The sequence below is a fragment of the Ammospiza caudacuta genome, chromosome 25 (genome assembly GCF_027887145.1).
Source record: "Ammospiza caudacuta isolate bAmmCau1 chromosome 25, bAmmCau1.pri, whole genome shotgun sequence".
NCBI classification, from domain to species: Eukaryota; Metazoa; Chordata; class Aves; order Passeriformes; family Passerellidae; genus Ammospiza; species Ammospiza caudacuta.
Genome location: NC_080617.1, coordinates 4,920,089 through 4,937,240, shown reverse-complemented (window position 1 = coordinate 4,937,240; position 17,152 = coordinate 4,920,089).

Here is a 17,152-nt window from a genome sequence, read left to right as displayed (position 1 = left end):
CACAATTCTGTTTGAATGTTTGAACTCTGTTTTTCCTTCTTTCTATGTTTACAGAAGATGTAAGTTAAAGGAGGAAAATGCAAAATAACTCTGTTCTGAAACAGAGAACAGATAGAAGCCCTATCGCAGCTTCTGCCCAGCTCCCAAGGCATGGTGCTGAGAGAAGGGAAATAAATTTCAAAAAAAGGGAAACATTGCTAAGAAATGCCCATTTGGCAAAGTTTGCCTCTCTGTGCCTGTCAGCCAGATGCCGACACCTCGCTCTTCCCAGCAAACCAGGGCCAGTGTGTTTATTTAAGACCCAAATCAGCATCGATCAGGGTCTGTCAGTCACTCTCCCGGAATAAAGCGCCGGGGTCTGGAGCGCGGACGGTAATGGACACACGCTCCACTGAGCTTGCAGCCATCCCACCACATGCCCCAAGGCTGGAATTCTATTATTATTATTACTATTATTACTATTATCATTATTATTATTATTATTAAAATTAAACATTTTGTTTGTTAAGAAACTGTATTTAAGGTGCTGGAATTGAGCTTTCTTTAGCACAGTGGGGGCCTTTCCTGTAACTATCAGCTATGGAGGGATTTGGAGAATCTGGCTGGGTGCTGAGCTTGGAGTGTGGGGCAGCCTCAGCTGATCTTACAGTGGTCCCAAGGGATGAGGAAGAAGAGAGCTGCTCCAGCATGGATCCTACATAGCCTGACAGCACCGTGATGCTGGCTGGAACCAGGCTGTGAATAATGTCTGAGAGGTGTGAACGCTGCAGCGTGCAGGAGCCTCCAAATTATAACAGCTCACCAAGGGAAAACCACCCCGACAGCCCTCAAAATGGAGCTGCCTCCTCCCTGCTCCCCTCCTCCTCCCACCTGCCTTTCATTTTTCCTCATGCATGGAAGGTATTAATTACCAACGTGCTTTAATGGCTCGCAGGAAGTGCCCTGCAGCGATCCCGGCGCGCAGCGAGCTTTGCCCGGTGCGTGGCCAAGGAAGAGGAGCACAGTGTGACGCTGCTGGGGCATGAGGTGCTTCCTGTGGCCCTGTGGAAGGGACCCCATTTTTCTGACTCCTCTGAGCAGCTCTTTTATCTCTGGTGTTCAGCTAAAGCAGCTCCCGTGCCCTTAGGGTGGCTGTGCAGGGTTTGTTAACCTCTGGGACAGGCAAAGCGTGACCTCTCTCCTCCTGGGAATGAGCACGGCTGCTTGTTCCTGCTCACTGACATTTGCTGCTGCTGAGCTGTTCCTAACCTGGCTGAGCTGTGCCTAACCTGGCTGAGCTGTGCCTAACCCCATTAATCTGTGGGGAGAAGCCAGAGGAGCATGGCCAGGTAACCCACCCCACTATGGAACAGTAGATGGGGACACATGCCACCTGCATCCCCCATCCTGCAGCAGAATGCAGCGTTGAGATCAGCAAGTGCTGGGCTCCAGGACTCCCCCTTTCTGCTTCCAGCTCCGTGCTCCAGCTGTCAGAGGAGGAGTTTGGGCACCAGGCTTGTGTCTGGCATGAGGAACTCACCAGTACCCTCCTCCTGCTTGCAAGGACTGCAGGAACCTCCTACAAAATTGTGTTTGCACCAGCAATTTTAATAAAGAATTTGGAAAATAAGCATTTGGAGCAGCAGGGCACAGGGAATTTTTAACCCCAGCAACCTCTGCCTCTGTACTGAAACCTGGGAATGCCACTCCCTGGGGAGGCCCTGAGCTTGAATCTGGGCTGTCTCCTGCTGCCAGATTCTGCTTTCATTGCACCAGCCTAAAACCAACAGCAAAGCACTCAGCAGATTGATGCACAAAGAGGTGGATATGGGCCAGTTCCAGCCTGTCCGAGGCTGCATGAGGCAGGAACCAGGTCTGAACCTCAGCCCTGGGATTCCTGAAATATGCCAGCCTTTGACAGACACAGTGAAGCTCTAGGAGAAAAGGTGATAAAAACCCTCTTCAAAACCAGATATTAATTCACAGACTATCATGGCCAAAAAGATGAACCCTTGGTTTTGCTCTGCCTTGCCCTTTTCCACCCCTGCTTTCAGCACCAGGAGAGCTGAGCACCCTCCCTGCCCAGCCCGGTGCCCGCCAGTGTGGGACCTGCCGGGCCGAGCGAGGGGAGCACGGAGCAGAGCACGGAGCAGAGCACGGTGCACGGGAGCAGAAGGGCATTAATCACCTCACTGTGATTAGGGGCTCAGTGAGCACAGCCTGCCTCGGGGCCTTTCTGCTCCCTCTGATGCCCCAGTTTGCTGCACTCTCCGACAGATGCAGCCCGGCCGCGTGCACCAGCCCTGGTGGCTCCAGCTCCTGCCCACCCTCTGCAGGTTGTGTGGCCAGGATGGAAATGGGCATTTCTTAATTGCTTTTAGTGCTTTGCTGGTAAAAACCGAGTGTGCCTCCCACTGTACTCCAGCTCCTGGCTGTTAACCTCCTTTGTGGTTGGAACTGGAATTTTTTGGTCCATTCCTTGTGGAGAAATGAGATGGCAACAAGGACACGGTTGTCTGGGAGTTGAAGCCTAGGAGAGGCCATCGGGAACACACCAGGGCACAGAGCTGCTCATGGAGACGTGTGGAAAGCAGGAACACAATGCTCCACTAAGGGAGAGTGTGGCCTGGGCCACATTGCCCTGGGGAGCAGCACCCACCTCACCAAGTCAAGTGTCAGGACATGCAGAGATGGTTTTTCCCCATCTAGAAATGCACAACTTTATTCACTCGGAGCCGTCCTTTCATTGCACGGAGATGGATGTGGCCACACACGTTATTTTAACTTCACGGCTCTCCCATCCGTACATAAAACAGCCCAGGGAGCTGGAGTTGATTCATCTGTTTGCCACAGAAGATGGATCAGTTAGCAAATTATTTTATTGACCCGCAGCGCTGCTCAAGGTCATTTGTTTCAGTGGACAAGCAGCATGCCTGGCATGCAAACGGGGCTGAGAGGGAACCTCCATATGTGAGTGGCATATCCCAGCCCCTGGCCTCATTGTGGAACCCTCAGCTCAGGCTGGAGCCCTCACAGCCCGGCTATGCTCCTCGGATAAGCTCAGCATTTGGGCTGTGATGCTGTAGCTTGCTCAGCTGTCTCCAGGCTTTCATCCCTGGCTGCTGCTGGGAAAGAAAATCCATCCCTCTTTAGCAGAATGTGGTTTGGAATCTATTTGCTTTGTTCTTAAAGGGCAACAAAAACCATTTGTGGTGAGGAAGGGAAGAAATGGAATTAAGCAGCTCAGTCCTCATCCAGACATAGCCCAGATCTGTAGGTTGTAAGGATGAGACTGAAAATCGCACTGTAGAAAATCCAGGCCCTTCCCAGGCTGATCTTCTCCCAAAAATCAGGCAGTGAGAAAAACATATAATTTCTTACAAAAATGGGGGTGCCTCTGCAGCTTTGGTGAGCATCCCTCCTGCCCCACAGCCCTGTGAGGTCCCTCCAAGTGCAGAGACCCCTGGCTGCCCTGGCACATCCCACCCTCCGTGTCCTGCTGCCGTCCACTGCTCCGGAGCATCTCCACTTCCCACTGTCCTCCCCGAGCTTCCCGTCGAGCTGGGGCCTTGCTAACCTTCATTGACTTGCCTAAACATTTATTAATTGATTGCTGCAGGGTTACCACAGGCTTCTGCTGGCGTTTGGGGGAGATGGGACGGGATGTCCACGGAGTATCCTCGCATGAACTCCCGCCGCTCCTCCGGCTCCGCGGGCTCCACTCTGCATCTGCTGCTCTTGCTGCTGGAGCAGCTTTTAACCAAAGACATATGGGGCCCATTAACACGGTTTTGCTTGTTTGCAGAGTCTGATCTTGGGAAGAACTGGCTGATTTCAGCTCATAGTTAAAAGTCTCAAGCCTTGGTGATGCAGGAGTAGAGCTGGAGCCAGCCCTGCAGCTGGCTGTCAGCACACAGGGGTTCATCAAGCTCAGGATGAATGCAGGTGAAATCTGCAATGGACAGAGACCAAATTAATTATATCAAAGCCAAAAAGATGTCTCCTTTTGCCCAGCTTAGTGCTGGCTCCTTCCTATGGTAGGTTTCATTCCACCTGCAGCCTGTGTGAATGGAGGGGAGGGGAACTGGGAGGAATGCCCAGGCTACAGGGATGTGCAAGGAAACAATCCTTATCCAAAGAACTTAAGAACACCTCTATCTTGCACCTCTGCCTCAAGAAATGGATCTAAAGTAAAAGCTGGGCTTTCTCCATCTGTTGCCCCACCCTAGTCTTCACACTTTTTTTTTTTTAACTTTACAAATGTGCCAGATTTAAAAAAAGGAGAAGGAAAACCAAAAAGGGAAAGTAGCACATCCCTTTGTGCAAGGCTTTCTTCCAGTCCCTGTTAAGTTCCTGTACATGCTGACAGTTTTACAATTTACATGACAGCTGGCTTGCTTGGAGGAGATCTCTGTTAATTAAAATAACACAAAGGGAAAGAAGCGAAATCGTGTCAGCGGATAATTAATTCGGAGCAGGGCACCAGGCTGTGCGCCGATCCCGCTAACAAAACTCTGCAGGAATTCGCAGCTTTACAGTCCCGGTCCTGCTGAGCCTCCTGGAGCCACTAAATTCTTGGTCCCGTTTTCCACACCAGGCTGTCCCTTCCTGCAGGACACACTGCCCTGCCCTGGGTGCACACACTGCATCCCGGACAGAGCTGGCATTTGGACATGTGCTTTCCTGAGGGTCCGGCCCCAGTCCTTCTGCCCTCCTCCTCCTCCTCATTTCCAGGGCTCTGCCTCTACCAAAGGGATCCTTCCTGCTCCTGCCCCTTTGCCCTGAACCCACAGAGGCCATGGAGAGCATCTCATCCCTTCACTGCTCAGTGCTGGGAGCAGCCAGCAGGTACCCGGCCAGGGGCCAGCACAGCCAAGGCCAAATCCTTCCTGGCGGCTGCTGGGTGAGTTATCTCTTTCCTCCAGCCCCACTCAGCATCAGAAGCTGATCCAGAGGCAGCTGCTGGAGAGGAGCTCTGTCCCTCTTGGCCAAGCAGCAAATCTGTGGCAAGATGAGCATTGGTGTCTCCCTGTTAGGATGGAATTTATGGGACTTATAGGCAAGGAATGGGTGCATGAGGGTGAGCCCTGGGAAGATTTGGGGAATCCAGGGGGCTGGGGAGCAGGGAAGGCATTCCTGCATGGAGTAACAGGGGATTTAGTGGGACTGAGGACAGTGAAGCCAGCCAAGCCCTTGGCTGCCGGCCGCAGCCCTGGGGCGCTGGCTGGGTGCAGGCTGTGCTGTCACCATGCTCGTGTCCCTCTGTGCCACTCCAGTGCCAGCAGTGGCACCTCACCGTGCCCTGTCCACGAGCAGGGACAGTGGGTGCTGCCAGCACCGTCCCCAAACTGGCCACTCAGCACCTCACCAGCAGAGTGAGTTGTGCTTCGTTAAGGATTCTGCAGCTCGCTCTCGCTGCCTTAGTGTGCTGATCAGGCGGGCTCTGAGATGGGGAACAGGAAAAAAACATGGAAAGAAAAGAGAAAGAGCAGCCCAGGGCTCCAAAGCAGCTGAGGTGTCAAAGACAGAGATTTAATGAATGTGCCTGCGGTTCACCTGAACAGATGAGCATGAGCTAGAAGGAGAGAAAGAAGAAAATGGAAAAAAGGAAGGATCATTTTTCAGATTGGCAGCTCCCCTCCCAGACATCTTTTAACACGAGAAGGGGAAAAAAAAGGCTTTAAAGGGCCAGCCAGCTGCTTCCCTGCGTGGTGGTGGGGACCTGGGTGCTCTGAACCCATTACAGGGGTCAGGCTGGGTTGAGGCTGTGACTCCCAGCCCCAGTGTCCCCTCAGCTGTAGGATCTGGGTGCTGCAGGACCATGGTGGAGAGGAGGATGGGGAGCAACTGCTGAAAAGGGGTGAGAGGAGGCAAAGCTGCTGGCTCTTCCATCTCTGCACCAGGCCCATGGAAAGGCAGCAGTGTCTGCCTGCAGAGCCACTCTGTGCCCAGAACATGGCAATAAATGGGGGGTTGGCAAGGGCCAGCCCAGGACAGTGACTGTCCTGTGCCCAGAGCACCCAGCACACCTGGGCATCCCAACACTCCATGACTCTGCTCCGTTGAATCTTCCAGAAGTTGCTCTGGGAGAGCCTCAGTTCCAGAGTTTCTTTACAGTTTTCTCAAACAGAGACATTTCTTCTCCAGTGCAGCTCCTTTTCTGTAGCCATTTGCCCTGCATAAACCAACAGCCTGTGTCCAAGCAGTTGGCCAGCAGTTTATCCAATGTTTCTCTTTCAAATGGCTAGTGGGAACAATATTAATAAAATACTGTATTTATATAATAAATATGAATACCATTTTATTTAATACAATTGTATGAAGTGCAATGTGTGATGTGTCCCAAGCCAGCAGCTTCCCTCAGCTCCTTCACATGAGGACCCACACCACGCTTCCCATTCAGACATCACTGCTGAGCTCCATGGGCCTGCAGGATCAGGGACAGGGGTACTCCAAAACAAAACCAGCAAGGCCAGCATATCCCCACTGTGTTCCTGCCCCTCCCAGCTGGGTGCTGGGACCTCTGGGTCCCCCCCAGCCCGTCCCCCACTCCAGCACCGTGCCAAGCGCTGCGCGCCGCTGCCGCAATTAGGGCGATCTGGGTTTCTTCGTAGCTGCAGGACAACGTTTTTGAAGGCAGGACTTTGATCTTATTTCCTAAGAGTTTCTCTTTCCCTTCCTTTTCATGTGTGTTTTCCCTGGGTTTTGTCTCATTACGCAGGTGAAGGCTGACGTTCCCCACGGCGGCCGTGCCGGAGCGCGGTCCCCGTTCCCCCCATTCCCCGCCTGCCGTGGGGACCCGCGGGCTCGGGGCCGGGGCATCCTCACATCCTGGAGCAACTTTGGCCATGGGCCTCTCCTGGGCACAGGCTGCCAATTATGCTCAGCACGCCGAGCTCTGTCACATCGGCTTCTTGTCAGGGAAAATGCAGCGCTGGGGTCTTCCGTTCCCCTGTTTTTTTGTTTTTTTTTGTCCGTGGTTGATTTTTTATTGATATTTTGAATGATTTTCCAAAAGGATTTTCCCATCTCTGTTTTTCTTAACTACAGAGATGAGGGCATTTGTCCACGCGCTGCTCTGGGGAGTCTGGGACTGTCACCCCCTGGCAGGACAGGGGCAGGCTGTCCCCAACAGGGACAGCCCTGCAGCCTGGGGAAGTGCCACCAAAGTCCAGGCAGCCACAGGGAAGCTGTCAGTCTCCCAAGATGTGCTGTTGGCTCAGGCCTGAATATCAAAGTCATCCTGGATAAATAAATAAGCAAATCTTGTCCCCTGAACATCAACATTTTTTCCTCAAACAGGCCCAGCCTTCTAGCTGCCCTAATCCTACCCAACACCAATCTCCAATTAAAACTCCAGTGCTGAGTGAGTTGTAATTCTTAGCACCTCAGGGCCATTTTATTATCATCTTTTTTTTTTTTTTTACCCATTAAAACCTGTTTTCTCTAAATGAAATAAAATAGGGGCAGAGATAACAAAACCCATTGCTTTTTCATATATATATATATATATATATAAAAGAAAGAAACAGTTTGCATTAAAAAAAAAGAAGTTAATAAATGGCCGAGCCCCAACAGATGGGGGTGTGTGTGGAATTTGCATTTTTCAGATTAACATGCACGAGCAAAGATAGAAAACGCACTTGCCCCGGGGAAATAATTTGAGAAATCTTTGCATATTTTATTTAAAAGCATGCCACGTTAGGCAGGGTAATAATGCAGAGCGATGGTGATTAGGTTAGGCCTGGAGGGATTGCAGCCTGGGACCCTCCCTCCTCTTGATCCTGCTCATCCTTTTGCTGAGCCCCCCTCAAACCCTTGGTGTTACAGCCCAGACACCCATCCCAAAATCCAGCCCTGTTGGGGTGTTGGTGGTTTAACCCCATGGATTTGGGGCAGCTCCTGTGGTCCATGAGCTGCTTCTCTCCTCACTTCCAGGTGATGAAAGGATCCCAGTTGAGTTTCATCCCAAGCTCCTGAGCCCTGGGATCCCCCCATGTGTTGAACCCGGCTCAGGGTTCAGCCCTCTCGCAGGTGAGGTGTCTCCCCGGAGCTCTGCAGATCCTCTGGGATTTTCAGCATCCCTCAGGATGCTTGGGAAATCACCAGGTGGAGTTCAAGTGTGGCGGCATCAAGGTCCCGCTTCTGCCAAAGCTTTTGTGCCATCATCTCCTGTTTGAAGGCAGGGAGTAAATCAGGGCTCATCCCCAAAAGTGCTGGGGACACTGCACGTGGAGCGTGCTTTAAAAATTCATTGACTTTCCTGAGGGATTCAGGCGGCTTGGGAGAAATTGGGTGATCTCTCATAACCTCTGACAGCCTGCTCGTGGCATTGACAGAGCCCCAGACCTCTGAGCTGAAAGGTGTTTTTTCTCTCATCCCACAGTGAGGAAGAGGAAGGTGAAATAAGCCTTTCAAGACACACTTCTCTCAGACAGCAGAAATGGGCAGTTGGGATGAAACTTGTGGGTCACAACCCCACAGCCATCAGCTCTCACCAACACCAGGATTAGGATGATGCTCTGCCTTGAAAATATTCTTCTTTTTAATGTCAGCCTCTGCATTCTGGTGTTTAAAGCTTAAAATCTTGTTTGCCATGTCTCTTTCAAGGTGATGAGATCTTGCCATCATTCAAGAGATTCTTCATCTGGGGGTTGCAGGGAAGACAATCCTGTGCAGTGGAGCAGAGCTTGGAGCATCTCCCAAGCAGCCCAACCAGTGGTGGGCACTGCCCATTCCTTCCCAGCCATATCTGGGGGGTCCCAGGTGCTCAGCACCCCCAGTGCTCCTCAGAGCCACCACCAGCACCTCCACACCCAGCTGGAAATGGGGCAAAATCCCTCCTGCCTGGCAAAACCAGGCCCTTGCAAAGCTCCTGCCACTTCCCCGGCTTTGAAATCTGACCCAGAGTCTGACTCTCTCCCTGTCTGCTCCCATTATTAATAAACTTTGAAGGGCTCCCTTCTGTCCTTAATGAGATTAGTGTTATTTTCATGCATTGCTGCGGGGCAAAGGACTGAAAAAGTGGCTGATCTGTAAACTAAAGGGTGCTAATCTATAGAGGGTGGGTCCCCCATTCTCATGGCCCCGGGGGCTGGGTGAGAGTAATCAATTAAAAGAGGGGATTAGAGGTGCCGTGGTCACCTACTTTATTGAGGTCACCCTGACATGGGCACACGCGGGTCCAGCTCGGTCATTGAGGCTCTTAGAATTAAAAAAGCCTTAATCACCAGCCCCTCTTCAGGCTCTGGACCCAAAGGAGCAGTAGGGAAAATCTGTTGTTAATATATTAATGGGCACAATTTGCTTAGCGGGTCTGTCTGGGCTTTGTAAATTAATGCTAATTTAAAGCACAACCTCAATGTCTTGTGTTTATTTTTTTTTCAACTTTATTCAAGTGCCTCCTTTTTGCCAGGAACTTGGGGAGGAAAAAATACTTGACCTGGCCAAATAGGGAGTTGCTTTTGCTGTGGTTTCATAGATGTTCTAAAGGCAGATTAAGGAAGGAAAGGGTGGACTTGCACCAACTGAGTGTGTACAAACACTGCTCCAGTGGCCATAATTGTGGAGAAAAGAGTTTTTCTCTCTGAGGATTTCCTTACCAGAAATGCCTTGGGCAGCTCTGGGCAGGGATTGAGTTGCTGTCCCTGTTCCCTGGTGGTTAAAAACCAGCTGCACTGTGCACGTTGTACTCCTGGGATTTCTGCCCTTCACTTCGGATCACAAATCTGAAAACGGCCCAAAGCCCTGACCTGCCCCTGGCCCATCTTTGGGGAGAGGAAAGAGCAGTTTGCTGCAGGACTCGGGCACTGACAGTAATTAAAAGCCTCTTTGCAGAGAGCAGGAGCCTCGGAGCATCCAGCAGGGACTGCAGCACACCTGAGCCCTGGGGAGTGGCATGGAGCAAACCCCTCACCTGTCCTCTAATGTCCTTCCCTGGGATGTCCCAGCCACCTCAGGGGCACCAGGGCATCTCCCAGCCCCAAACCCAGCAATTCTCCCTGCAGCCCGGGCATGGTGGTGTGCGAATCAGGGCGGGGGTGTCACCATTGTCAGCCACAGACACAGCTCGGTGGCACTGCGCTGACATTTATTCACCCTGAGCCACCGGGACTTGTCACTGCCACTGTGACACGTCCCCAACACCCACGGTGTCCCACCCCCTGCTCCCCAGAGAGGACCCTGCCCTGCTCCTCTCCTCTCTTCCACGTGTGAAGGGGATGTCAGTTTGGGTTGATCCCGAGCCCTGTTGCTGTCTGGGTGATAGTTCTGGAGTGCTAAAGGGATTAGCAGCCCTCTGCTGAGCCAGGCTCATAAAGCAGAGACTGTGAAAATAATTGCCTTCATTTCAAGATCAACTTTGGACAGAGGAGAAAACTTGTGCTATGGGGGAGATGGCTCCTTTTCTGGGTTTTCCATAAATTGAGGATGGCCAGCATATGCCAGGAGCCAAGACTGTCCTGGATGCCACCAGGAATTTGGGGTGTGTGGGACAAAGAGGTGTGGGCATTCTCAGTTACCAGTCCTGAGGTAACCTAAACCACCTAAACCGCCTAAACCCAAACCACCAGGTCAGTCCAGACTACTGGTTTTATATGGGGGCTTGTGGCTCACCCCATTCCTGCCCCAGAAGGGAGATTCCCTCTGTACAGAGCTTTATTTTGGGAATGTGGGCACCTGCTCCTGGCACGGAGCTGAGCTGGGAGCTTGGAGACAGCAACCATCAGGGAAAACCAGCTGGTCCAGTGACTCATGGCACAGCCTTGGGAGGCCTCGGGCTGGGCAACTTAGGAGCTGTCATTTGCTATGAACACTTTCTGGAATTTTGTCTAAGGACAGGAGGAATAAAGGAATAAAGAATTTTGTGTAAGGACAGGAAGAATCTTTGGGCTGGGGATGCCAGTGGGGACACGGAGGCTCTTGCTCCACCCTCAGCATCTCTGCTGAGCCCAGCATCCATCATCTCCCGGCATCTCACCTCCTCCACAGGACCCACAGCATCCCCGGGATGAAGGATGGGGTGAACGGCTCTGCCTCCACCGCAGCCCTGCAGGGAAGGATGTCCCGGAGGGGGGACAGCCCTCGGCACCCCCCAGCCCTGCCGCTAAACCCCACTGCTGCTGGCAGTGCCTTTAATCCGCGCAGCCCCGCTCGGGGCTGCATTGCCACGGGCGATGCTGGATTAGGGACCGGCCGCCGCACGCCTTTGTCCTCCCTTTGTGCAGCATTTTGCTCGCCTCTGCCTTAAACCTTGTAACCATTTTGCTGCCTTTTAAAACCGCCTTGAATAGGGGGTGGGCTGCAGAGGGGTGCCGGGGAGAGGGGGCCGAGGCTTTGAGGTTGAAGGGAGGCATTGAGGCTGCAGCTGCCCCGTCTCGGCGCATTCCCCGTGACCCCCACGGGCACCGCCGCGGCCACCGAGCAGCGCTGGCAACGCGGCCGCTCCGGGACAATCCACCTGCTTGCTCGGGACAAGCACTTTCATGCCTGTTGGGATTAGAGATTTTAAGTGTCGTTCCAAATTGTGCGGATAAACAGTCTTGTGAAAACTTGTTATCGTGGGGAAAGCGGCCCCGCCGCCACCCTCCGTCGCTGGCCTTTTGTTCGGGCAATTTTTATTGCCGGATTGGATTTGATGAGGTTTAAGGTTTATTCTTAGGACTCCATTGAAGAGCTGATCCTTTGTCTCCCGCCGTGGAGCGTGAAGAATATGAAACGTAGGCAAAAATAAATCTGCTTTTCACACGTATTAGCCCCTGGTACACGCGGGGACCACCAAACGCAGCTGAGAGCAGCAGCACCCCCGGCCCTCTGCCCCAGCCCCCGGCTGCACGGGGTCACTGTGGCCTCCACATCCTCTCCCCAATTTCCATAGTCCCCTCTGAACAGGGGACTGGAACAGGGAACAGGAATGAACAGGGAACAGGAATGAACAGGGAACAGGAACCTGGGTGGTCACTGGTGGCCTCCTCCCAGCACAGTCCCTGCTTCAAGAGCCACCCAGGGCTGCTCTGCTGATAGGGATTTAGGAGATATCAAGTCTGTAAAGAGCCCAAATGGTGGTGACAGAGAGGGGACATTCCTCCCTGCCCACCCCCAGAAAACCCCAGCCCCACAGGCAGGTCAGTCCCTTCATCGCTTCGTTTATCACCAGTGACTTTGGGAGAGATTAATCAGGGTAATTCCTGAGGAAAGGTTGCTCCAGAGGCTGCTTTCATTTCTCAGGAGCTCCCTGCAGATTTCACCTTGACTGCAGGAGCCTGCTCTGACACGCAGCCCTGGGATGAGCCCTTGCCCCGGGCTCCATCCCCACCTTGTCCCCTGAGCCCGGCTCGTGCTTGGCCTCGGAGCTGGCGACTCCTGAGCAGCCTCCAGGGCAGTTTTGGCAGCACCAGTGTCTGGCACAAGCCTAGAGGTTGGGTTTCTGGAAAGTCTGGAGCTGGAGGCAGGAAATCATGCAAAACTTGGCTCATTGGGCTTGTTCCAAGCAAAAAAAACCCAAAACAAACCTAAACCCAGGGCATGGAAAACTTGCTCAGAGCTGAGCCAGAGCAGGGCTGGCCTGGAGGAGTTTGGATGGTTGCAGTCCACACCTCTCCTGGTGTTTTCCTGTCCATGGGGATCACTGGACAGTTTCTCCCTCTTCCAGGTCCCACATTTGGGAGCTGCCACAGCCTCATCCTCCACCATTGAGGAAGGCTCTGGCATCACCAGCAGGGATGCAGCCTCCTCTGACAGGGCTTGGAAAGAGCTGGCAAATGAGCAGGATGGAACAAGAGCTTGCCATTCCAAGCATTCAGCATGCTTGGAGATGGATATCTGCTGTCTGGATGGTTGTCCCACCATGATAAATCATGGATGGGGCGGCACAGGAGGAGCTTGGCTGGGATGCCCACACTGGTGCCATGCCCCCAGGACATTTATTGTCCCCCTGTCCCACCAGGCAGCCCTGGGCAGGGTTCACATCAGCCTGTCCCCCATCCACCACATCGTTTCCTGCTTTGCATCTCGTGAGATGATTCCCCAGATACCCAGGGATGTTCCAGCTCCTCCTGTTTGGATAAAATATCGGTAATTACACGCATGCCTAATTTGAATTATTTCCACAGTGCAATCCTGGCACTGAGTAACGTGGCAGGAGACTCCTTCCTCAGCAAGGAGATGTTGGGTGGTGGCACTTCTGCTTCTGGCCTGGGTGACCACTGTGGCCATCAGGTGACCCCCATGGGGTGCAAACAGCTCATTCCCAGCACCCAGAGAGGGCACATTCCCAAAAGTGCACATTCCCAAATGTGCTTTAGGTGCCCATAAAGGTGAGTGGAGAGGAGGATTTGGCATCTGCTCTGACCTGCCATGGGTGTCCCCACACTGAGGGCGTGGGGAGTGAATTTCTGTGCCCATGGCCTCGTTTGTTGCCACAGAGCTGACAGATGCTGTCCCAGCAGCCACGCTGCTGTCAGGAGCTGTGGGGCTGGTGGAGAAGGTTCTGGGTGAGTTTCCTTGGCCCAGGCTGGGTGAAATGTCAAACTTGATTCGTGTCATGGTTCCTTCTGGCCCTGCAGTAGATGATGAGTGCAGAGCTGGGGCTGGCTGGGAAACATGAACTGGTTCATCAACTGTTCAAGGTTTTAAAACTTGGTTTTCTTCCAGCATGCAACCAAACCAAGTCCTTTGGAAAGTTTTTCCATGGTGAGCTGCCTGCCTGTCCCAAGGAGCTGGGGGCAGAGCAGAAATCTCCCCCAGCAGGTGGATGTTTTTGGGGTGCACATCACAACCATGGGCATCTCCAGCCCCCTGCTCCCTCTGTGCTGCCTGCCCACACTGATCCCTGCTCTGGCAGGTCCCTGGGCACGTTCTCTGTGCATGGTGGGTTTCCCTCAGTGCAGGGGTCTCTGCAGCCCCTCACAGCCCCTTTGCTGTCACATTGTGTTATTTGCTCGTGAGAAGTGACTGATGAACCTTCTCCTGCCTGAAAAATTCTCAGTGGCCACCCAGAACTGCCAGGGCACCAGGAGGGGATGCTGGAAAGGGACTTCAGCACCCATTGCTGCCTCTCACCCACCATCTGCAGTGGGTGGCTCAGGATTGCAGAGGGGAATTATTTGGGGATTAGCAAGTGACACCTCAGGAGGGATTCATGCCCTGATGCCCTCCTGAGCACCCCCACCCAGATTCCTGCCCATCCCTGGCTTTGTGGGCAGGAGTCAGGGCAGGGCTGAGCCCTTGTCCGGGGCGCAGCAGCTCCCCCTCCAATCCTCCATTCCTTCTCCATCATTTTTGCCTCCCCCTCCTCCCCCTCTCTGCCTCAGCTGCCTGATGAATGAAGGATGGGTTTTTAAGCCTTTTCTGCCCCCAAGGCCTGCAGCTCTGGCTCGGCTGCTATCGCTGGGATAAATGCAGCTTTTGGGCCCGGAGCAGCATCCCCCGCGCCGGGTTATCAATCCCCGCTCAGCGCCGCCCGCGCCGGCCTGGGTCCTCTCCACTGGGAGCCCTTTTCCTACCCTCTGGCCACAAGAAAGACCAGTCTGACTTAATTCTGCACAGTATCAACACCAAACAGATTCAGCCCAGCACTACCGGCTCTCCTAATTCGGCTTTGTGTTCCTCGGTTTTCATGAATTTTTAAGAAGTTTCCATTTCTCCCGGGTTTTCGGCGGGTTTGGTGGGGTGTGTGTGTGCCCCGGTGCTGGCTCTGCGTGCTCCTCCTTGCCCTCCTGGAGCAAACAAAGGAGACAGAAAGTCAGCTTGGAGCTCCTCAGCCTGGGAAGTTTTTGGGTGGGTTGAGAAACCAAGGGTGCCACAATTCAGGAGGCGAAAGGGTTGGGATGGTGATCGGATCCAGTGCTCAGGTCCTGGCACAGCCATGGTGCCAATCCTCACTCTGGCAGCACTAAATGTGAAAATACAGATGGTGCCACTTGCAGGGCAGAGCTGGAGACTTGGGGAAGGAGGCTTTGGGAACAGAAAACAAAATGAGCCAAGCCCTAAATGGACTTTAAAAACCCAGATGCATTTCTTTGTTGTTTCACTTTGTTGGTGGTGTGAAATGCAGCCTCCATCCGTGACTGGGAGCTGGAAGCTGCCTTCTGCCTCTGGGCCTGTCCAGAGCAGAGAAACTAAGCCAGGACAGAGGGAAATGGAGATTCCAAGATGGAAAACATAGATAGAGTCAGTGAAGGCAGCCAAGCCAGGCACTTCAGTTTAAGTCTAAGCACAGGCAAGCTGGAAGCCTCACTCTGCCACACCAACCTGATATTTTGTCCACTCCCAGTGGTCTACAGAGAGCTTGGACACCAGTCTGGCCATCCCAGAGGCTGAAACCTGGGGCCCTGTCTGCAGAGGTTGGCAGTGGTGACACTGCAGTCACAGAGCTGGAGCCTGGCTTTGGCAGCCCCAGCCCCATCCCAAAGTGCAGCAGACCCTGGGGAATGGTGTCCCCCCATCGTGGCCAGGAGGAGCCAGCATGAGAGCCCCTGGGGCTGCACAGGGTTTGTGGGCTGTGCAGGAGGAACCTTTGTTTTTAGCTCTCAATCAAACACTCATGGACAGGCCCTGTGTGTGTGGCACTCGGATTGTTATCATCTTGAAGGAATAAAACGCAGCACTGGGGCTTTTGGGATTCAACCCGGTGCTTCCAGGGCTCCAGATATTCCAGTGCTGCTGCTGAAAAGCAGGAAGGCATTCCCTGCAGCCAGACAGCCACTACATCACCCAGGACCCGTGCGAGGAAATAATGATGTACAGCTGGCCTTGGGGCACTCTTTGCAGCTCGATTGGCCTCCCTGGCAGAAGAAAAACCGAGAGTTTATTGCCTCTCTTCCAGTGATCTTTACTCCCAGCTGTTTTCTCAGGGAGGCCTGGATCCCCATGCCTCATCCAAAGAGCTATGGGCTGATGGTGAGGCACTGAGTTGGTTCCCTGGATAGGGCTCTGCTCTAACAGGGGAAATCCTGCCCCACCTCTGCCCAAAGCAGAGTCTGATGTCTGGGATCCCTTTTCCCTTCCTCCTGCAGGTGCAATGAGCTCCTGGAGCAGCAGCAGCACCCTCAGCCCCAGCACCCAACCATCCCAAATGGAACAGCACCCATGTGCTCACTCCTTCACACCACATCCCCTTCCCCAGCAGCAAACACCCAGGGCACCTGTGTCTCAGTGCTGCACCAGGCAAAACCCTTTAAGGTGTCCAAGAGCCCATTTCTGACTGAATTCCCACCAGAAAGGGAAAAAGAGCCCCTTCATGCCCAAAGTTGGTGATTCCTGGCTCCTGGTGCTGTTTACAGAGGCCAAAGGTGAGGTGGTGGCAGGTGATTTTTCTGCCCCTTTCCCCAGCCCTGCTGCAAGCAGCCTGATTGCTTCGATTGCTACAATCCCTCTGTCATTAAAATGTAAATGAAAACAGACACAAAAACAATCTGAATTTCCAGCCGAGTTGCTCTTGCTTAATATTCTACCCCGAAGGGGGATGTGCGGAAGCAACAACATTTCAAAGGGAATCATTAAAGAAGGGAGGCTCAAACCGCGTTTCCATCAGATACCGCGGCACAGCCCGGCTCGGGGTCCCGCCCATCCCAACCCCGCTGGAAAGGACGGGCAGGAACCGGGTCCTGGAAAAAGGAACCATCCAAGGTGAGGACGATGCTCACCCTGAGCCGGGCTGTGCTGCCCACACCGTCCCAGGGTGAGGAGGATGCTCACAATGTGCTGCTCACATCCCAGTTCTGCCTGTGGTGCTCCAGGTTCGCGTTTCCAGCTGCAGTGATCGGGCTGGGATGATGCCCAGACTTTAACACATTCCAAGGTTTTAGAAATACCCTGGAAGGGCATCAGGGTTTGCAATGTGTCCTGACACCTCAGCAGTGCAAGATCCTGGTATTCCAAATCCTGCCTCCCTCCCACCCTGAGCTCTTGGCACTGGTGCTGCTCTGCTCTGTGTCAAGCAGGAGGTGCCTGTATTTCTCCTGTATTTATTCTGCCAGTGTCAGGCAGTTAAAATGAAATATAAAACATCAGGGAGTGAGAATAGCCTGAAAAATCCAGTGAATGGTGGTTCTGTCCCAGTGGATGCTGCTGGAACAGGAGGGATGCACCAAGGCTCAAGGCCACAGTGAAATCCCAGGTTTGCCTCCAACCCTGCAGTTCCCAGTGGTCAGTGCCACTTACCCAGAGCTGCAGG